At 34.4% G+C, this 24397-nt stretch overlaps 1 long non-coding RNA gene across 1 annotated transcript in view; it reads right to left on the minus strand.

Annotated features, from left to right (window-relative positions):
* LOC138386191 (uncharacterized) overlaps positions 1-14426 on the minus strand; it is a 53387-nt gene extending 38961 nt beyond the window's left edge. Inside the window, exon 1 of the long non-coding RNA XR_011233877.1 lies at positions 14353-14426. This is a non-coding gene — a long non-coding RNA (uncharacterized lncRNA). The remainder of the gene's footprint in view (positions 1-14352) is intronic.
* Between the last annotated feature and the right edge of the window lie 9971 nt (positions 14427-24397).

Raw genomic sequence — 24397 nt, forward strand, 5'->3', positions numbered from 1 at the left:
ACCTAAATTGCAATTGCTATCTCCCTCCCATATGAAAATCAGGACCAGCCACTGCACAGGGCCAGAGACTGTATGCAACAGTAAAGAACCACTGAACATGAAAGCCATGTGGACAGACAGGACCAGTGGACACCCAGAAAAGTAGAGGTCCAGATCTACCATCACATTGGATGATTTAGGATTTTTAAGGAAAACCCAGAGTTATAGCATGATCCCAAATAAGGGGAGATCTTCAGAACAGCAGTCCCCCACTTTTTCATATTCGTACTAGGGACTGGTTCCATGGAAGACAATTTTTCCATGGACCAGGGCTGGGTGGGGGCATGGTTTTGGGCTGATTCAAGCACATTACATTTATTGTTTAGTCAAACCTCTTTGCTAATGATAACCTGTATTTGCAGCCACTCCCCAGCACTAGCATCACCACCTCAGCTCCACCTCAGATCATCAGGCAGTAGATTCTCATAGGAGCACACAACCCAGATCCCTCCCATGTGCAGTTTACAGTAGGGTTCCCACTCCTATGAGAATCTAATGCCACTCAGATCTGACAAGAGGTGGAGCTTATGTGGTGATGTGAGTGACGGGAAGTGGCTGCAAATCCAGATGAAGCTTCACAAGCTCTCTCTGCATCTTACCTCTTGCTGTGCAGCCTGGTTCCTACCAGGCCACAAACCGGTACCAGTCTGCCTCCCGTGGGTTGGGGACCTCAGCTCTAGAAGGTTTAATATGAACTGTTTTGCCACCTAGGTCATACAGGGACTGAGTTCAAAATTGAAAGACTATTAGAAAATAAAGATATTGTGTTTCCTGGACACTTGAGTTTGAAGGATGTGGTCTATATTTTTGATATATGTACATGTTTCTGAAATGTCATCTTCCTAGAGAAGGGATTTACTACACAAAATTTTCTAAGTTTAATTCATTCATTTATCTAACAATATTTTGACCAGCTACTATGTGGCACAACCAGTTGCTGAGATTAGGTATACAGAATTAGATAAAGCAAATAGATGAAATCATTTCTATTAAACACAGAATACTTTCTTTGGATTGCAGTGTAGAATCCTCATGAATCTTCAGTATCGGTTTTTCATGAAAAAATGAATTGAGGCTTACTATAAGAAGTCAAGAAGTCAAAGAAATATTTATGGAGTAATATTATGTCTACAGTACTATTCTAGGTACTGTAAAGTTTGTCTTTAATAGAAAACATCAACTTCATAGACTATACTGTTTAATTCTTAAACATTAGTTTTTCTCTTTCTAAATTTGTTACTTTCTTCTCTTTTCTCTCTCTCCTTCTCTTTCTTTTTCTCTTTCCCTCTCCTCACCCTTTCGTTTTGTGAATATTTCTGCAATTGCTTTAAAAGAAGTACTGTTTGGGAGCTTATTTGGGGAAACACATCAAAGAGAAGCATAACGAAGAGATATTATTCTTACTGATTTGATATAACCATATTTATCCTGTACACATTCAATTTCCATTAAATAAATTTTTGTATTAACTTATCAAAGTACAAATTTCATTTGAATATAATTAGTATTTGTAAATAATGTTTGGTCTAATTTCTGGATCATAGTTTGGCCATTAGCAGGGACTCTTTCGTAGCCATTTTATAAATCAACATCTCATTTTTCACCTCTGACAAAACTGAAAGCAGTTTTTACTTTGTGTTTTTAATAAAACTTCTTTAATAAAACTTTTCTTGTTCAGGAATCTGAAAGGCTGCACAGTGCCAAATACTGAGAACTATATTATAATGTAGAGGGTGATCTTTTTTTTTTTTTTCCCTTTGTAAGTGAAGCCATACAAAAACACAGTGGGATAGCCCTTTTTTGCATACACAGTGTGTTGCACAATCTTAGCAGACTCTTATTTACAGTAAATGATGATGGACTAAAAAGAGGATCTTGCTGAGATCAACTCCTCCCGTACTTACCTGATTGATTAACAGAGTACATGTTCGGCTTAATTGCCCAATAATAGATGCAAAATAGATGTCATATTGTACATATTGTACTTATGTACATAAGTACATATTGTACTTCCCAATACATAACTAAAATCAGAAAAATGTTTTATTTTTCTAGAACTTTGTCAATATGCTTCAAGTAAGTGAAATCTGAAGACTAAGAAACGTTTACTATGAATACAGATACATTTATTTTTCTCTTATATATATGTATTTTCATTTTTAAAATATGTAGCATTTTCCTCTACTGCCACTTTGGAACTTGAATATTTGTTTCATGTGTCAGGTGAGTTTATCCTTTTCTTTTAATATAATTTGCATAAAGTCAAAGACTAAATTGTATACTTTTAATGTATTTATAAAAGAAATTAGCAAAGCAGACCAGACTCAGTAACTATTTACTCAAATAATTCTTCTCCCTTACTCCCACCAAATTCCCTGTTCATTGTGATATTTTCCTCAACCAAAATGGACTATAAAGAGTTGTGTTTTTTTGTTTTTGTTTTTATTTTTGACTTGATAACATAAAAGCCACTGGTTACTTCCTCTAGGGGCCAGGGCATGTCCTGTGACTATGTGACAGTTGCTGCCTTTCTCTCAGTCAGAGAAGTCCCCTATAGGTATTTTATGGGGAGGAAGAGAATGAAATGGTACTTGCATGTTGCTTTTAGACTCAGAAATTCTTCTCTGGAGTTCTCCAATCTGGGAGTGATACAACCTTGGGGGTTTCTACCTTTTGAATTTCAACCACTTTTCACTTAACGTTTTAAAGTTATCTTCTTTATGTAAAATTCCACATCAGTCTTTTTTTTTTTTTTTTTTTTTTTTTTTTTTGAGACAGAGTCTCACTCTGTTGCCCTGGCTAGAGTGAGTGCCGTGGCATCAGCCTAGCTCACAGCAACCTCAAACTCCTGGGCTTAAGCGATCCTACTGCCTCAGCCTCCCGAGTAGCTGGGACTACAGGCATGTGCCACCATGCCCGGCTAATTTTTTGTATATATATATTTTAGTTGTCCATATAATTTCTTTCTATTTTTAGTAGAGACGGGGTCTCGCTCTTGCTCAGGCTGGTCTCGAACTCCTGACCTCCAGCGATCCACCCGTCTCGGCCTCCCAGAGTGCTAGGATTACAGGCGTGAGCCACCGCGCCCGGCCCCACATCAGTCTTTCCAAATCAAGTGACAGATTATTTATTTACACAGTGAGACAGAAATTACCTGGAATAACTCAGTCCCCAGTGATATAAAGATATAAATTTGTATTTTCTTTTCTGTTACCAAGTAGGTTTTTTTGTTTTGCTTTGTTTTGTTTTGTTTTAGAGACGGGATCTTGCTCTGCTCAGGTTGGTCTCGAACTCTGAGCTCAAGAGATCCTCCCGCTTTGGCCTCCCATAGTGCTAGGATTACAGGCATGAGTCACTGCACCTGACTTCTAAATAGTTTTTTTTAATTCAGTTTTTTTAAATAATAAATGACATATGCTTCCAAAATCTCTTTTCTTTCTTTACCTAATCTTTGCTCTTCTTTGTATTACAATCCTGTGAAATTATTATCTTTGTGAAAAATGAAAATTAAAGTTTTAAATGTATTCTTTTGTATTTTCATACATTCATATTTAATTATCTATTTTATTAAAGACTGGATCACAATGTGATACAAACACAAACTTCTCCTTTTAAAAAATACTATTTTGTTTAGTCATACCCTGTTGTATTTTCATTCTTAGATAACTCTTAATGACATTAGATATTTCAGCAGGGTTTTTTTTTTTTAATTTTTATTACCTCCCTCATCCACCCCTCAGCAGGGTCTTGAGTACATAATGCATTGCTATGATTTAAAAACATAACAAAATAAATCCATTAACGATTGAAAATTGTAACACAAATTTGAGTGAAAATTGTCCTGCTAGTACTTATAAAATATTTTAAAAGTAATATTATTGAAAATAAATCTCATTTCTTGCATTAAGTTATCCTCAGAAATATAAATTTTGATACTAGCATATTCTTATAAAAGCATACTAAACGAGGAGTTCAGACTAGATGCCCTACCATAATGAGTTACCCTAGGAAGACAGAAAATAGTACAGGTTAGAGGAATGAAGAACAATAGCTCAGTGAATAAGCCCCTGGCACAAAAGGAAAGCAAAATGCTGTACATCAGTGACCCTTATGTGCAGTGTAATCAGTGGGAACAAGAAGGTGAAAGTTTTCTACTAACAAGTCAAAAGTTTACTGGAATGTCAGCAAAGTATGCCATAAATTGCCAGAGGAAATAGGGTATCAGCAAAAGATTATTCTTAATTGCTGTTGTTAATTAGAAGATGTCTATGTTGCACAGTGTTTCCCATATAATGAGATAAAATTCCTCATAATGACATTCTTGGCTATACCACTGTTATCACTTACACCTGCCTGGATAGATGTAAGAAAAGGTGTCTGTGTGGGAGAGGAAGAAGATCAAGAAACAGAACCATGACAGTGAATCTTTTCTCTTGGAACTAATTATGAAACCTAAATATTTCCTGTTAATTAAAAATAGGTAGAAATCTATCTAATGAAGATTAGACAGGTCTTGTGAAGATTCTCCTTTGTAGAATCCTTATGATTCTTTCTCACATCAATTATTTAAAATAATATCAGTAGAATTATGATAAAAATTATAATAAAATATGAAAACACCACAAACATATAACCAATTCAGGTACCATAGAAAGTTGTTGAAGAGAATCTAATTACTTGGCTTAAAATATAAGCAGCATGGCTATAGTATTTAACTCTGTCATTTTAGATGCCAACATGATCTACATCTATTCAGTTAAAATAACAAATTGATCCTGTCTTTTCAGGATCTATTCATCAATAGGACTTGACTGATTATTTAACTTATTCTACCAGTTAACTCTTTCTAAATATTTTATCTTATTTTATCTTATTCAAGTATTACCTCAGTTTATTGAAATTAATAATTAATAACACCAACTTTCTTGAGGTGTCTACTCTATTGGAACAAACACTTTCCAGAAATTCTCTCTAATTCTTTGAACAACCTTGCAAGGTATGATATATTATCATCCACACTGTTTAGATGAAAAAGGTGATGAGTATAGTTTTTGGGTAAAGATTGTTCAATATTATGTAGTTTCAAGTGATGCAGGCAAGATTGAAACCCATCTATGTCAGACTCCAAAGTTCCTGTTTTTTCTTTATATCAAATTACCTCAGCTGTTAGACTTCTTATATTTAATTCTTGATCAAACCAACTGATGACAATAACTTTTCACATCTTCAACTTTTTTTAAAAAGTTGAAGCAGATCCCAATTCCTTAACTTTGTATTGTGACCTCATGTTTTCAATCCAGAAATATCTGAATGAAATGTTAATGGAAGGAGGAAGAAAGTCTGCAGTTGAGCCTGGAGCCAGCAAAAGACACCATGACTATAAATATATGAATGATATGAACTATAACTTTATGTCTTGACTCAAGATATTTGAGTTCACCAGTACAGTCTTAATCTGATATTGTAGGTACGTGGACCTGAAAATCATTAAGTGTGTCTTCTACATTGGTGACATATTTGTTGACTCCTTATGGAAACAAACACAAAACAAGTTACATACTAGAATCACCCATGTAGGGTAAAAAAAATACTGGCTGTGGAATCCAGCTAAACATCAAGGTCTAGCCGAATGTGTGAAATTTTGGGAAATTGCGTATGCCAATGAAACCAAGGGTACTCGTGAAAATATGAGAAACAGTTATATTAATAGTTTTCTAATCTTACCACTTAAGAATATTCCAAGAGACTGGTTATAGTATTTGAGTTCTAATGAACTCCATTTCCACTTAGGAATTTTGCTGGCTTCTATCCATATAGTTTGCCAAAATTAAATCTAAATTGGAATTAGATTCTGGGCCGAAATATGAAAAGAATAACAAAAGGCAGTTGTTCAGGTACTCTCACTGGTACATTTTCACTCCAGGGATCATAAGATTTTAAATGTGCTTGCAACCACAACACATGCAGACTAAACCCTCTGAACCCTTTGGCAGACGGCACATATCACTATTCATCCAAAACCTCTTGCCTTTTGAGCTCTAAAACTGTCTGATTCAGCCACTTTTATATCCTATTTGAAAGACAATTTCTAATTTGTTATTGGGCTTTGAAATAGATAGATCCTGTCTCTGAAGGGTATCAGATAATTCTGAGGTCAGAATTATCTGTCATAGTTTTGGTAAAGAGAGAGAGAGACACACACACCGGAAAGTGGACCCCAAAACGAGGGTCTGGCCTGAAGACCAATAGGGTTCTTGGCTTCATGCAGTAAAAAATTCAAGCCTGAGCCTTAAGTTGGAAATGAAAGCAAAATTTATTAAACAAACAAACAGCAAGCATGCTACCCCTTAGACAGAGTAGCAGCTATCTCTCAGAGCAACAGAGAGTAGCACCTGTACATGGCTGGAAACTCTGTTTATAGCTATCTCTTCATTATATGCTAAATAATGGGTGGATTATTCATGGGTTTTTCTGGGAAAAGGGCAGAGATTTCCAGGAATCAGGTCCTCCTCTTTTCATACCATGTAAGGTAACTTCTGGGGGTTGCCATGGTGATTGCAAATTGTCAGGATGCTTGGTGGGGTTTCTTTTAGTATACTAATACATTATAAACAAGTTATAATGAACTACAATGGCAAGCAGAGGTCATTTATGTCACAATCTTGGCTCTTACTGGTCTTAACCAGTTTCTTCACTGCATCCTGTTTTCCTGTTTTTGTGGGAGACCTTGGTTCCAGTCTTGCAACTTTTTAACGAGTTTGGCCTCCCAGTTTCCTATCTCAGGATTGGCAGCACAACAATTCTCATTGATAAAATGGAGATGATATATTCAAAATCATGGATTAAGGAAATTTCCCTATATGTTCACACACACTGGACCAGATTTCTTTACTGCCTGCAGAGCCTGATACAGCTTTAGAGAGATCTCCTTGACCACAAAACAGGATGGTCTGAACCCTGTGTTTCCTTTTCAGCAAAGCCAATCATGATGGATGGTCCACAATTAATGTTTAGAACTAAGGATCAAATTGCTGTTTTGGAAATTGGTTGCAGTATACTTAGTGAACAGTGTAAAATCCCAGTGGAAGAGCAAAAGGTACATTTTCATACTAGGTGAAGCTGTGGGCAGTTTTTGTAGTAGCAGGCGTATGAGAATTAGGCTCCCATTCTTACAACCGTATTTGGACATTAATAGTTTCTTGTGCTGTTGCCAGTGGCCTTACAGTATATTGAGACAACAGGTTCTAGCTGGCAGTATGACAAACACTGCTTCTGTTTGAGTCACTCAATTATGGAAGCATCTGTGGGAATTTACATAAAGAATCAAAGTAATTCACATAGACAACCTCTAAAAACATCAAATTGGCAGCAAAGGGATCAGAATGCTATGGAGAATAACGTTGTCTGATCTTTATAATCAGCTACCTGAGTTCATGAAATGAGTAGGCATGATATGCGCAGACTGTGCACAGTTGGGCCTCAAATCCAATAAAACCACTAATGTAAGAAACTCACTTGCCCCAACAGGAGACAAATCTCCTTAAGATGACTTTAGGTAGAACTCTTAGTGCTCAGGGGACAGCTCCTGCTAGAATACATGAACTCCTACCAGTAGCTGCAGGGAGCTACAAATGTGTGTTGTTTAGAATTGACACCTATTTTGCTCTATGCTTAGTTTATTCAGTTTTCAGAAGCAACTGTGGAAAATACAGTTAAGGTTTGGAATAGCAAATAGGCTATCAATATCAGAATATATTTATGCTGATCAATGTATACACATAAAAATGTACAGCAGTAAGAAAGAAAATAAAATATTAAACATATATATCAGATTCTTAATATCCTCCCCTAGGAGTATTGGTTTCATCAAATGTACTATTTAAAATGAGAAATGGTGAGAAAGGTTTGAGAGGCTGGCTGAGTCAATTAAATAAAAATGTCTTGACATTTAATTTAAAAGAATTAAAATTTTAACTCCAGCACAAGTGGAAAGACTCTACTAGAACAGTTACTAGGACCAGGAGATGAGAACGAGGTATTGAGGGATAATACAATAATACAACTTTGTATCTCACCAACCTTAAAATATTTTTCTTTTGATTTGCCTGATTTTGTTTCTCTAAGGCAAGGGCTACATTTGCATATGCTAGGAGACAGAAATATATTGATGCATAAGATACAATATCTATTAAATAAGTTTGTCAGCAATATTCTAAATGAACCTCAGAGTGGCTCTAATCCTTAGCCCCTGTAGGTAATGTAGGCATGACTATGACTGTGTCCAGATTACCAGGTGGTAGAAACAGTCCTATAAATTTTTGCCTATCAAGTCCTAAAACTTATTCCTGGAAATGAGATAAAGACAGGAATGAGGAGGCAATTATTACTGATGTTTTTGTCTGTCCCTGGTTAAGCATTATGTCCAAGCCAGACCACCCCATCAAGGAAGAAAGGATGCAGGTGAAAACGTGATAAAAAGAAGAGTTCACAGAAAATGGAAAGAGAAACTATATGTAGGTTTTAATCCCAGGGAAGGATTAAATAACTTTAATCCTCATAAGAGTGTCTCAGAGAAAAAGAATAATATCCTTAGCTATGTCTAAAATGTGTTGTTAACTAATGGCATACATGGGAAAAGCCATCTGACACATTAAAAAAGTCATCTGTACAAAGAATGAAAATTGACTCTTGCTGATTTATGGGTTTTGCCTAAATACTTGATCTGGCATGTAGAGAAAAAAGGTATTATAATATCCCCAGATGATTCAACCAGTTGGGACTAACATTGGATTCATGATTTGTGGACTATATTTACTATTTTGTTTTTTTCCCAAAATATGTGTTGAGATAAATATTGCACTTTATTCATGTTGCTTAGTTTCTATACAAATTGTAGGTTTGAAACAAGTTGACAAATTGAGACAGCTGCCTAGGACATGGGAAGCCAATTTGTTCCATCTTATCAGAAGGTCAGCACTTGCTCCTTTAAATATACTAAAAGTGAATGAAGATGAAATGCCTTTCAGAAAACTGGCATGGAAGCTGAGAATCCTAAAAAGATGGGGTCTTTGAGTTGATATTGTGGCCACATATCAAAAATAACTCTCCTTTTGAGTCACAGATGTTCAATCCATGAAAAACCATACTGAAGTGCATTTATAGTAAGACTCTGACCAAGAGTTACAATTCTGCATGCTACGTTGTACCCAGCCTGTCCTATGCCACAATATTCCATGGCAAGAAGTTATGTGGTGACTTAATTAGATACGGATATGTCAGGCTAGATGTGATGTTAGAATTTCAGTTGATTATCTCATTACCCATACCCCTAAAAAAGAGGTCTAATGGGCACACTATTTCAGAATGACATCAGCTAGCAGTCAGGAAAGATAAAGAATAATTCATGAGTTGGCTAGTCATATCACCAACTGATGAAAACACAAACTCGTTAATAGTTCTGATAGAAGGCTTAAACCTTTACTCTGAAGGACAGTATGAATTCTGGTGTTTTGAAAGATCTGTGGTTAGTAAGGCTAATGACCAAGGCTTAGTTGGTGCATTTTTGAGAGCACTATGGATAGCCTAAACTATGACAAGATGCCACAGGGAAATATGGCATTATTGTGGCTTTCTTCAAACATCTCAGGTGCTAAAGATGAAATGAGAAACTCCTCCTGCTATGATTCAACTGAGATCAGACACATAAAGGATCAACACGTGTCCCTATAGAGGGAGAGATGAACAATGACACATGATATCTGGAAGCCTAGATCTGTAAAATCATATGTTATGATACCCAGGATATGCTTAAACCAGACAGAATCTGCAATTTACTGAACAGTGGCCTCTAATCACCATCACAGTCAATCTAAACATGGGAAAGATCATTTCTATTCAGAAGGAATGAAAATTGACAGTGTAACATTTTCATCTCTCTGTCATAGATGTGTGATGCAATAAAGAATTTGTGTATTTATTAATATAATTAAATGAAACAAACCTACTTATATGACATCCCTTTTACCACCAAAATGAGAAAATATTTCAGGAGACTAATTTGAAGCCTACCAGTGATATAAAAATTATTGGCCAGAAAAGAAAAAAAGAAAGAAAGCGAAATTGGTTTTAAATTACACAAAAAGTTGACATTAGCAAGACTTCTTTTCTTTGTGATACAGAGTATGAATGATGGATCTAGGACTTACTTCCTTGTAAACATGCTATGATGTTTACTAGTAGAAAGATAAAGGTGATACTCTCTATTAGAAAAGATACAACTTTTTATCAGGGTCTACCAGTAGGCCTAGCTTACATATTGCAGGTACATTTGGAGTTTGTGGAATTTTTGGAGAATAGCTGACTAGAGAATAGAAAATAAGAACGTGTTATGGACAGAATATTTATATCTCTCCCATACCCAAATGCAAATTTTGAAATCCTACTCCGCAAGGTGATGGGATCAGGTGGTGGAGCCTTTGGAAGATTATTAGGTCATGAGAGTGGAGCTCTCATGAATGGGATTAGTGCCCTTATAAAAGAGAGCCCAGAGTAGTCTCTTGTCCTCTTTCTACCATGCAAGATTACAAAAAGATGCCATCTGCAAACTAGAAAGTGAGGTATCAAATACCAGATCTGCAAGCATCTTAATCTTGGAATTTCTAGCCTTCAGAATAGTGAGAAATAAATGTTTGTTTTTAAACTATCCCATCTATGGTAATTTATTACAGCAGCCCAAACAGACTATGGCAGCATATGAGAATCTTTTCTATGGGAAACTGAGAAGTCCCAAAAGCAAATGGCCTTTTTTGAGAATGTTTCTATATATATAGTTCAGAACTTGTCCATTAATCCAAACCCAAAATACATAGTGAAGTGGAAATAATTTTTTTTCCCTGAAACAATGTCTGAAAGATTTGGGTTATTTCAAAATAGAGTATATTTATCTATATCCTTTGAAATATTATTTATGCTTGCTGTTGCTTAAGAACTTTGATTTCTATAAGCTATTGTCTATCACATCATTAATTTAAATATTCTCTATATACTGAATAATCTTATCTTTTCCAGCTCAGACTTAATACTGAGATTCAGACTTATAAATTTTGTTTACTTGATGTATACATTTGAATTCCTTTCTTTTCTTTTGCTGATACCTTTATTTTGTTAACTTATGAAAGATTTTTTTTTTTAATTTAAGAATATTATGGGAGTACAAATGTTTTGGTTACATAAATTGCTTTTGTACAATTTGAGTCAAAGTTTAACTTTAAATTTCATCGCTTGATTTGTATCATCACAATCCATGTCAAATCTTATTTTTTGTCTTTCTTCTCATTTATAATGATGCTTCCGCTTATGAATTGCTAATTTTCATTTATTTTTTCCTTGCCATTACCCAACACACACAAAATCTTGTAGATTCTCTATCTAAAATATTTGAACATGTCTATTTTTCAGTATCTCAATTGTTTATCTCAACTTATAGTACAAAATATGATTACCTTTCAGATGACCATTACTAGCATGCAAATTTGCTTTCTGAGTTCCCTTTTTCTGTACGTTAATCTTTTCTCCAAAAATTATGATAAGCGTTACTATCAAACTTTAAAATGTGTTCTTCCTTTTGGTGACTATGGCTGACTTAAAATAGTAGCCTCCATATCCCTGCAATTGGAATCTTTAATCTTCTTAGGTAAATGGGCTCTTAGATACAAAGGGTAAAAGTCCAGGATAGGAAAAGTCAATATTAGAACAGTAAGAGCTTTAAACTTATTATCTCACTTAATCAATGTCACCTTCAAGCCTGTTTGATATTTTTATTATTTCTGTTTTACAGATTATGAAACTGAGACATCTGGAGAGACGCAGTGATACCATAATTCAAAACCATGGCAGATGGCAGTGAAAGAAACATGGAAAGAGGAAGATATAGGAAAGTAGAGAGATTCAAGAATTTAAGGTAGGAGATGGAGTAACAGAGACGGTATTTATCTTCCCACTTAAAACAACTAACAGATAGACAAATATATGTAATAACAGTTTATAAAACAGTGGACATCAGAAAATGAAAGACAGTGACTCCTGAAAGAAACAAATGAGATCAGTCTCCATGACTCCCCAGCTTACTGCCTTGAGAGAGTTTCTAGGCTGCAGTTCAGGGAGGGGAAACTCACGTGGAATACAGAAGACTCCCTGAGTTGAAGAGAGGATGATGGTCCAGGAGACAAAGACAGCAAGAGTTTGAAGAATAGAGTACCAGAAAATCAACAGCTGCATCGATAGAGAAGTACAGAAACATGAAGTTCATATTCTTGAGTATTCATCTGAGTATTGATCAACTCATGCAATGAAGTAAATACCTGAGACAAAATGTAGAACTATGTGAAAGGATAAGACATAAGGAAAGAGCAAGATACATAGGGGTTTCTGACATGCCATGCCCAAGGGGCCAGGAATAGTGCCTATTCCCTCTAGGAAGACCAGAAAACAAATAAACAAAAAGCACAGGGAATTTGGTGGGCTTCACATAAGAGTTTTGCCTTAGTAAAGTGGAATAATTAGCACTAGAATGAGTACTGCTCCCGTTAGGTCAAACAAATTCTAAAAGCAAGGCCCAAGAGCATTAATCTGTTTCCAAGTAAGTTAACTGCATATCAAAACAAAGCTGCAGAATATTTATAGGAATACAAAATTATCCTTCAACCAACAAGGTAAAATTCACAATGGCTGGCATTCAATGGGAAAATTATTAAGCAGGCAAAGGAGCAGGAATATACAATCCTTATTTATGAGATAAACCAAAACCAACTGAAAACTGACATGTGTTAAAATTAGTAGACAAAAACAGTCAAATGTTTGTTATGCCTGCATTTCATATGTTCAAAAACTTAAGTAGAGACATGGAAGTTAGGGAAAAAAACAAATTAAACTTTTAGATATTAAAACTATAAGAAGAAAAATGCAGTGGGTAGGAATATGACATAAAGCTTGCAAAAGCAAAGGCTGGTGAACTTGAAGACGTAGTAATAGAAACTACCTAAATGAAACTCAGAAAGAAGGGAAAAAATAATAAAAGGAAAGAAAGAAAGCATCAGTGAGCTATGGGACCATTTCAAGAGCCACAGAAAACATGAGTAATTGGATTCTCTGGAGGAGAAGTGAGTGAGATGAAAACAGAAAACATATGAAGAAATAATGGTTGATTTTTTTCAAATTTGAAGAAACTTACACTACAGGCACGAGAAGCTCAGTGAACTTCAAGAACAAGATACTAGAAGAAATCTACACCAACGCACATTATAATAAAACTGATCAAAACAGTGATAAATAGAAAACCTTAAAAGCAGTGAAAGAAGAAAATACATGTTACATGAACAAAGATAAGAATTGTAGCAGATTCCTGGTTAGAAATTGTTCATGCAAGAAGACAGCAAAGCAACAGATTTAAAATAATAAAAGAACAAAATAAACACAAACTTGTCATCCAAGAATTCTAGTTTAGTAGAAATACCTTCCAAAAATGAATAAATAAATACTTTTTTGAATATAAAGGTGACATAATTCATCACTAGCATGCAAACATCTGACAACAATGTGAAAATCCTGTATGTTGAAAACTACAAAATATTGATGTGAAATATTAAAGAAGCATAGATAAGTGGAGAGATATGTAATATTTATGAGTTATAAGAATAAATATGGTTGAGATGTACATTCTCCCCAAGTTAATCTCTAGATTTAATATGCCAATAAAATCTCAACAGTTTTTTATTTGTAGAGATTAAACATTATAAAATTCATATGGCAAAGTAAAGGACACAAAACAGCAAAACAACAGCAAAAACAGAAAAGGAGAGGATGGTGAACTTAAAGATAATAATAGAAACTACCCAAATGAAACAAAGAGACAGACGAAGACAAAAATAATAAAAAGAATGAGAGAAAGTATTGATGAGTTGTGGGACCACTTCAAGAGCCACAAAATACATGTAATTAATACGTGTAACAAAGTTACAGAACTAAAATTATCTTCTTTCAAGACTTATAGCTAAAGTTATCAATATAATATAGTTTAAAGATAGATAAATAGATCACTGGCAGAGAACAGAGTCCAGAAATACACCCTGTTGGGCCTCAAAACTGATACTTCAAAATATAGTGCTTCAGATGTTGAACTGAAGAAAGTTCAACATCTCTCTGACCTACCCACATCCTATCTCAATCCCCTGTGTCTCCCAAAGCATAGAATGAAGTGTTCTCTGAAGTTCCCTTATCTGCCTGAAGTCTGGACCCACCAAAGAAGAAAATAATTACCTCTGGTCCCTTGGCTGAGTTTTCATTATCTGAACACCTCATATTGCAGGAAAAAAGGCTGAAGTCTGTCAACATACCTGGACAGACTTTTGTCATAAACCATCCTCTGCTCTGTTAGCCCAACAGACTTTGTCCCAGGCCACTGAATGTTCTTTGAACCCATGGACTTCTCCTAAAAACCATTTACTACCTTCCTAAAATCATCCACACTTTTCTATCTTCCTTTCCCCTAAGAAAAAGTGTGTACCCCCATCTGCATCCCACCACATCTTGGGGCAATCACTCTGTGATTCTTCCCTATGCGTGTTAATAAATCTGTATGTCTTTTCCCTTATTAATCTGTCTTTCATTAGTTGGTTTTTCAGCCAACCTTTGGAGGGTAAAGTAGTAGTTTTCCTTTGGGCCCTACTGGCCATATATACATTAACTGATTTTTGACAAAGATAAAAAGGAATTAGGTAGACAAAGGGTAGTCTTTTTGACCAAATGGTGCTGAAACAGTCTATATTCATATGTACCAAGTACACTTCAACCCATACCTTGCACCATATACAGATATTTTATTTAAAATAGATTACAAACCTAATTGTAAAACCTAAAACTATAAAACTTTCAAGAAGAAAACATACAAGAAATCTCTGACCTCAGCTAGGCTAAGATTTCTTAGATAATACACGAAAAGAGTGATCTATAATAGAATACATAGGATTTTACCAGATTAAATATTTTGCTCTGTAAAAAACACATAAAAATGTGAAAATAAAAACTATAGATTGGGTGAAAATATTTATAAACTATATGTCTGACAAAAGGTCATGTATCCAGAATATAACAATAAATTTTAAAATCTAATTTCAAAAAAAACTAAAAAATAAAAGATTTAAACAAACACTTCATCAAATAAAATATGCAGATGAAAAATAAACACACAGAAATACTCAATATCATCCGTAATTAAGGAAATATAACATAAAGCCACAAAGAGATGCTTCTACATACTTCCTAGAGTCATTAAATTAAACAAACTGATCATATTAAGTGTTTGCAAAGATGTGAAAGATGTAGAATCCTTGTATACTGCTAGTGGGAATGTAAAATGGTTCAATCACTTCGGACAAAGGTTGGCAGTTTTTAAAAAATTAAATACGTATCTAACATATTGTCTAGCTATTTCACTCCTAAGTATTTACTCAGGAGAAATAAAAGAAAATATTCATTTAAAGGCTTGTATATGAATGTCCATAAGAGTTTTATTTGCAATAAATACAATCTGGATACAAATAAATGTTTATAAAAATAAATAATTATACTGTGGTTTATCTACATATTGGAATATTAATCAGTGTCTTAGTATGTTTGAACTACTATAATAAAATATCAAAAACCGGGTGACTGATAAACAATGGAAATTTATTTCTCACAGTTCTAAAGTCTGGAAAGTCCAAGATCAAGGTGTCACTTCATGGTTCATAGAACGGTACCTTCTTGCAGTGTCCTCACATGGAAGAAGCTAGTTAGCTCTCTGGATTCTCTTTTAAAAAGACACTAATCCCATTCATGAGAGCTCCACTCTTAGGACTTAATCGCATCTCAAAAACATTGCCACCTAATACCATCACTTTGAGGGTTAGGATTTGAACATATAAATTTGGGGGGGTTACAAACATTCACAAACACTCAGCAAGAAAAAAAATGCAGGAATTACTGATACATGCTACAGCATGAGTCTCAAAATAATATTGAGTGAAGGAATACATAATTGTCTGAGTATGGAGGGGGGTCACTGAGGGGCAGTAGGGAGCCAAATATGAAGGGGTGTAGGAAAATGTCAGGGTACCATGATTACATTCCTTATTTGATTGCAGTGATGGTTTCACAGGTGTTTGTGTTAGTTAGAGAGTGAGGGATTCTGGGTCTCCTAGGGAGAAAAGTGGGTGCCTCGCCTTGGTGCTGCCTTGGGTAATTGCCCCACCTGGGAAGAAGGACAAGGGTGGGCCCCAGGCCCCAGGCCCCGATCTTGGTGCTGCCCCACCTTAATCCTGTCCTGAGTGACCGCCATACCTGGGAGAGGAGAGAATGCCCTTCCAATCTACAAATCAGAATTTAGCGCGCCAACCGTTAAAGAATGTAGAGGACTCTCTAGCCCATAGGCCAAGCACCATAGGTACAATAGAGTCTGGAAGGTGACTTAGGAAAACCTAAGGCTAATTATCCTGTCATTAGCTTAAATCTACATTGCAGTTCAGCCCTCCCCCCATAGGCTTTCAGAGAGGCTTGGGTATAATCCTGAGCTTCACATGAGAACATAGTCCTAGATGACACCACAATTTCAACTATGTGAGACCCTAAGCACGGAATCCAGCCATCACATGCTAGACTCCTGACCCATGAAAACAGTGAGATAATAAATTTGTGTTTTAAGCTGCTAAGATTGTGATAATTTTTATACAGCAATAAAGGAAACTAATTTTTTAAAAATGGTAGTTAAACTAAAATAGTGATTAACTTGTGAACACATAACTAGCTAAAAGTAATGTCACATGTGAAGTGTCCCCTTGGATTGTCTGAACATATGGCAAGACATATTTCTCAAAATATTAAAAATATGATCCTTCTATAAATATTTACCTAGTATATGGCTAAATTTTACTTAATTTTTTAAGGACGGAATCAGTAGAGCAAAAAAACTGATTGGAATAAGGATATAAATGGAAAGAAAAAATGCTGGAATGAGTGCTCAATGAAATAAAAACTAGTTATTATTTTAGAAGGCAATTAAACCACAATCTTTAGAGGTAACTTCTCTACCAGATGAAGAATCATTTTCACATTATCAATTCTGTACAAATTAACCACTAACATAAGAGTTTGCTTTCTAATTGATAGCAAATAGCAAGTTTAAAAAAATAGATTAGTCAGTGTTCTACTGTGACATTGAAAGGATGTGCAGTTGAAATTCCTCTTTATTTCTAAGTTTTGAATATTTTTATTAATGAATATTTTTGTATATAGGATAAAGTGGTAACTGAGAGCTTGCCTACTAACTTTTTTATGGGTCTAAGTATCGAGGTACCTTCAGACATACTGTAGGCTGAAAGAAGTCTAGGAATGTTCAGACCTTATAATAATCAACAAAGTAATTCACTACATTAAATAAATTTATTTGTCGTAACTAAGTATAAAGTGCACTACCAGAAAACCTCTTCTGAAATTGGCTTATCTGTATGTTTATATTATATGATACATATTAGTAAAAAGAAAGCACTTCCTTTTTAACTCTTAAATTGAATGATAATTTGTACAAAAATGATTTTCCATCTACTTTGGATTGCAGTGAGGAATCTGGGTCCCTTTAATATTTTAATATTTTGCCAATTAACTCATCATTCCTTCAGAAACTGTCATTTGTCTTAGCTTTCATTCAATGTCTTGATTACCCCAATGTTCATCCACTTTTGACACTACCACAATCTAAGTTAAGGTCTTAGTAATTCAGTAAAATTTCTCCAGAAATGTTGCCATCAATCAATTAACTGATAAACTACATCAAAAAAATAAAATAAAATCTGTTCTTAACCTATTTCCCCTCTTTACTCCCATAATATGTTGAACTTAGCTCCATAAGGATGCAAGAGTATTTTGCCTTTTACTGTTTTATAATTGTTTCACAGAAGATATTTCCTCAAAGGAAGGAGATACGTATTATTCCTCTTTATTCACAGAATCTACCACAAAACTGTTACCTAGAAGGCATTCAGTCAATGAAAAGGAGTATTTTAAGAAAAGGTTTAAGATAAAATCTTTGTGTCAGTGGATGTTTGTTGGGCACATCCATGAAGGAAATAGTTTCTTGAGAAGATTGGACCATTCTGCATTGAGCTAACTAGCTTTTGGGTTCTAATTTAAGATTTTTAAACTGGTGAAGTTTCCCTAGTTTCTCCCTAGGTTCTCTGTTAATTCTATTATTTTCATGACAAGTCTTTGTTTTCCTCTAGTCTTAGGCACCCTGTTTGAAAATCAGATGCTTATAATTAAATGACGATTAAGAGAGAAAAGACAGTTACATTTATTTTCCCTTTGTTTCTTATCAACATTTGTCATTTTAACTCAGACTAACCCCAATTGATGTATATTTATACTTATAGTTTAAATATTATAATGAAAAATATATGCCTGTGTGTTCTAATAGAAATCTGAAACATAGTACAAACCAGTCACTTGCTCAATAGTGACTAGTTATTTACTGTAGAAAATGTGATGTAGGTAGAAATTGTAAAGCTTTGTCTTTGTTTACATATATAAATTAATATAAAAAATTGTTCTTGGAGGATTTTGAACCAGTGTCCCTTTTTTAAGCCCTTTTCACCTTGTACGAAATGAGAACATCATCCCTAATATTGCTTTGCTTTTCTCTATTTTCTGTTGAATGAATAAGCCTACCCTTTTTCAAATATGATTACCCTCTTCTTCAGTTTTACTATTCCTATGGAATTAGATCTCCATATCAAGTACAGCAGTTCAATAATAGCTTTCCTTAAATAGGTACATGAAGGTCAACTTGAGACTTCCTTCTCCACAGGGATCAAAAAAATTATTAAATGCCATTACAGTCTAAATTCTGATTGTCTCTAACCAAGCGGAAGGTGTTTTTATAAATAAATCTAAGTTTATAGATGGCTTAGCACAAGCAGAAAAGGGAATCAATATGAAAAATGAAAACAATTATATGTCAATGAATATTAACAGCTTAATATTAAAAGGGCCATATGAACTCTTAGCAACTCTATATATTATTATTTCAGAACCGTTACTTTTAAAAGACAAAGGATATATTTTTGTCATATGTGATGCAGTTGGTTCTTTCAGTAGATGTTTATCTCTAATGCCCATTTTCATACAATTTAAGCTAAAGCAAATTACAGATATGACTACAAATAAACAGCATGCTTATATGTCTGCATATTTTCTAAGCCCCGTGAATACACACACCATTTATTGCTCTTATTAACTATCAGAATGCCAAGAATTTTCATTTCTACAAACTGCAATAAAATTTATGTAAAATAATCTTTATGATTTCCCAGATGGTAGGCTAGAGAAATCTTTTGCACATGTTTATGAATTTTTATGTCTTCTGATGTTTTTCTTTAAAAAGGAATTGAAGGATTGAATTTTTCTCTTTGTATTGAATATCTCATTTCCAGCAAGAGCTTAATGATAGAAAACCTCCCTTGAAAGTGAATTAGAATTTGACCATTTTCAAGTTCAATTTATAGGTTATGCTAAGCTTTAGATAAGAATAGATGTGTTAGGTAGTCATACATTTCTGTTGGACTGAATTTCATGTTGGACTGACTTCTTTTGTTAAATCTGTGAAGAGAGTTGTAGACACACTCTTTTTTCATATTTTCCATTTTTCTCATAAAATAAATCACTTTAGTGAAACTTGACTCTGTCTCTGAAAATGTCTATGACATTAAACTCCACAGTGAAATATTAATATATAACTTGGTCTGTGGAGCGATGGTTAAATAATTGGTCAGACCCATAAAGTCTAATCTTAACAATGCAGCCAGAGTAACTCATTTCAAATATATCAGATTATCCTACCTTTCCTCTCAGAACCCACCAGTGGTTTCCTATGTTACTCAAGCACAAGTCCTCAGAAAGGTTCTCTATGATTGGGTACCATTCAGCTCTCCAAACTCACCTACTATTCTCCACCTTGCTCATTCAATTCCAGCCACATTGGCCTCCACACAAGAGCATGTCAGAGTCATTCTCTTGCTGGAGTTTATTTATTTTCTTTCCTGGATTGCTCTTCTCAGGCACACAACTAAATACATGGCCAGATCCATCACCTATTTCAGATCTTACTTAAATATAACCTTCTCTGTTAGACCTTCTTTGTCCACGACCAGATCTAAAATTGCAACTTCTTTCTCAACATGTTATTTAATCCTTTGCTGCTTTATGTTTTCTTTATCACTTATCTAACATAATGTGTGTATCTGTGATGTATCTTAATTATGTTGTTTATTATTCTCTCTGCCCACTAGAATGTAAACTTCAAGGGAACAGGGATATTTGATCTGTTTACAATGGTAACAACTACACGGTAGGACCTTATTAAATACTTTTGAATAAATCAGTGGGTGGTATCTTTTTAGCTAGAGTGCTAGAGTCAGATCCCCTAGGTAAATATATGCACATGTAGATGTGGGGTGTGTGTGGGTGTGTGTGGGTGTGTGTTTTGTGTTTTCTTACTGCATGTGAAGGAATATACATCATCCTTTTCCTATCCTCAGTCTCTCTCTTCCTCTCCTTTTGTCTCCCTCTCTCTCTCCTCCTCTCCCTCCTTCTTCTTCTCCTTCTTCCTTCCCCCACTTCCTCTCCTAATTTTTATTTTCCCGAAACTCTATCCTAGCCTGTTAATCATTCTTGGTTTACTTCCTAATTTTAGCTAAGGTCCAGGTACCCCTGGATACCTTACGACATTGGCTAAACGTCAGTTTATTTTTTACGTTTCTTCTTTTAGTATAGGATAACAGGGTTTTGTTTATTTCTTGAATTTGTTCTTTCCATAATTCCCAACAGCTGGATGCCACATGTAGTCTGCCTGTCTGCTATTGACTATGGTTTCGTCTTAGAATAAATAGTACTTCTTATACCTGAGTCAGATTCTATCAATTCCAACCTGAGTCTTACATGTGGACTCTCACTTTATCATGTGTGTTTGTACACTGGAGGAGCACCAGGGAATTTAGTAATATGCTGAAATGAAGAGAGACAGGGATAGCACAATTCTGAAACTTATGGGTGAGCCTGGAATTGGCTATTGATCCTCAAGACATGTGATAATATATAGCAGATGACTGAGACAGCCAGATTTCGCATCCTGAGGATGCCCCTGTCATCTGTCGCAATCATATCTATGAAGACAGGGAAATAACATCATCTTTTCCCTTTTATTTGGTTATTTCAACAAATTCAAATTTATAAGAGTAATATTACTTTTGTTCAATTTTAACACTTTCTTATACATAAAATATTTTAAAATTTTAGCTTGGTTTTAAAATGGATTTAGTCTTTCTACAATCTTTAGAACGTGCCATTGGGTTTAAGTTTCAAAATACACTAGTAAAAAAATATTATGGAGAAGAGTATCATTTTAGAAGTTCTAATTTGCCTAATGTTTTCAAAAGCTGTATGTCTCCCATGTCATTATTTATATTTTGGAATATTTCAAACACATTAATCAGGAATTCAAATACTTGAAGCCAAAATATAATTTATATGTAACAAAAAATAACTACACACTTGAGATTATTTCACTGAGATGCACATTTGAGATTAGAGCTCTGGCAAATTCACAATGTCTTTTTCTTCAATGATAAAGACAATTGCCAATTTAACTCATCTGAGGAAAATCTCCACCCTTATTAGCTAATATTTCTAAAGATCTAGTGTTGGAGAAAACAGAGATAAGGAAATGGCAATGGAATGCATAGTGTACTCCCTAGTTTGTCCTTATTTGTGCAAGTATATAAAAGCAATCCATACAATACTTTAATGTAGATACAAGTGTGTATGATTTAGAGAAATTAAGTTAGAAAGATGCATCAACAGAGATGTCTAAGATGCATTAGTAAATGTGTTGTCTTTTATTTTCTGAGTGAAAGTAATGAAATATTAAAATTAATAGCAGGAAATTAATTCAGATTTGTTAGTAACACAATGAGATAATTAATGAAAGTTTGACTCTCCCCCTTCCAGTGGTTCTATTCAAATATATTATTATGTGTCATCCTGAGTTTTATTCTTATACTTTCCTTCGATTTAGTTAGATTTTATATAATGGAGAGAAATTGCTTAATAGAAAGAACAGTTTTCCTTTTTTTAGACTTTGCTTAAGTTTAATAGTAACATCAAATTTTGTATCCAGCTAGATATAAGTAAGTCTTAAAAATATTTTCCTTTTCTTCAGTTAAATATGATATTTTATTAAAGCCTAATCACCTTTTAGATGATAGCAGCATTTTCTTCTTTTTACTGATATTTTCTATAATCTAGTTCATCGTGACTTTTCATAAACGTCTATGGATTTGAGCTAATAGAGAAATCTAAAGAAAAAGCTGTTAAATACAGCTTTTATTCTCTTTATCCCTCAAAGAAAAATGATAATCTGACATGCATTAATGGAGAAAAAATTAGTGGAGAATCTAACTATAGAAGTTTAAAGATATCAGAACCTCTAGATAAAATCTAGCTTTGTATCTTTTCTGCAGGAACAACAATCTGAGGCCCCAAGTAATAAAGCTAGTTAGCACCAGAAGCAGGTCTAAGATCAAGGTACCCTGATAGATTGGTCCTTCATTTTTTTCATTTGATATAGAAGGTAAAATAAGGTAGTCAACATCTCTGTAAATTCATATTCAATAGTTAGCAAGTAACAAGTTAAAACTTTGTTTTTCTTTTGTTTGTTTGTTTTGGTAGTATGAGGTCCTAGAACAGAGTCAAAGTCATTAAAGGTTTTAGAAAATAAGTTAAATGTTTAGTAAAACACAAAGAATTAGATTGAATGACGACTAATCTTTAACAAAATACAATGTAAAGATAGGGAAATATAACATTTACTGAATTGACTTTATATTTTTCTTCCCTTCTTGCTAAAAATATGTAACTTTTTCTCAGTATGTGTTTTGTTTTTAAACTTTTAATAGATATGCAATGTGATAAATTTTATTCACTGTATTAATATATAGAGATCTGGATTCAATAAAGGAACCTACTCCATGTGTTTACCCCAGCCAATCAGTGAGTCACAATTCCATCATGGCAATACACCCTATACATTCTCTATTAGCTCATACACCATAAAATGAGCATCACATTTTAAAAGCCATGTATCATTATAGAGGTAGAATACATAAAAGTAAAATTTTAATCTAAAAGTCTATATTACACATATAATTTTAGGTGAAAAGTGAAAATTACATCAAAATAAATTTTAGAAGTTCTTTAAAAAATAACAGAAAATTTTTAATAAGTATGGAAATGGGAAACTAGGTTAGCAGAATTATTATAAGTCTTATGAGTAATAGAAATGAGTAATAAGAAAACTATTTCAATTTATTCTTAATATAAAACTCTCCATAAATTTTAATACATTTTGATATTAATAAAATAATATATAACATATTTATGTAAGAATGACATGAGGAAGATGGTAGAAGTCCTGGATCCTAATTTCCCTCATGAACACAACAATTTAGCAGTAAATTCCCTTTGTAAGAAACCAAAAACTACTTGAGAGGCTCCTGCACCAAAGGTAAGTGTGAAACCAGACACACTGAAGCCAGTAGGGAAATTTGAGATATTCTCTCACCAGAAGCCCTACCCCAGGCACAGCACCAAATGATCAGGAAGAAATCTCCAGTTCTCTGCTTCTCCTTGAAGAATGAAAGAGTTGGACTGCATGTCCAATACCCTAATTTTTCCAGGATCTCCATAAAGGAATGATTTCTGTCATACCAGTATTAGAGTTCTGATAGGGTATGCCATACTCTAGCCACAAGAGAGAAAACAAAGATGGTGACCTGAGCTGGCAGCTGCCACAGCCCCTCCCCTGGACTCAGAACATAGCTGGCAGATGAAAACCCCAGCTCACAGACTTTTCCTGGAGAGGAAAAGAGTTATTTTCAATGTCCAATGCCCCATCTTTCCCAAAGGACTGGTTCTACCTTGCCTGTCTCAGAGTGATACAACACCTGTCATACTCAAGTCTTCTTGGGAATCAGTGAGAACAAGACCACACAAATGGTTTGATCTAGCATGTAACTAGCTGCCACAGCCCCTCCTCAGCTCAGCAAGAAGCAAACAGATTAAAAAACCCATATCCTAGCTTTTCCCTAGAAGGGAAACAAAGACAGTCAAGGAAAAAGAAGAAACAGGGTAAAATATTCCAAAGAAGTGAACAAAATAAATATCCAGAAACTGACTTTAACAAAATGGAGATATATGATTTACCTGATAGAGAACTCAA

This window comes from Eulemur rufifrons, chromosome 7 (genome assembly GCF_041146395.1).
Source record: "Eulemur rufifrons isolate Redbay chromosome 7, OSU_ERuf_1, whole genome shotgun sequence".
Taxonomy (NCBI): Eukaryota; Metazoa; Chordata; class Mammalia; order Primates; family Lemuridae; genus Eulemur; species Eulemur rufifrons.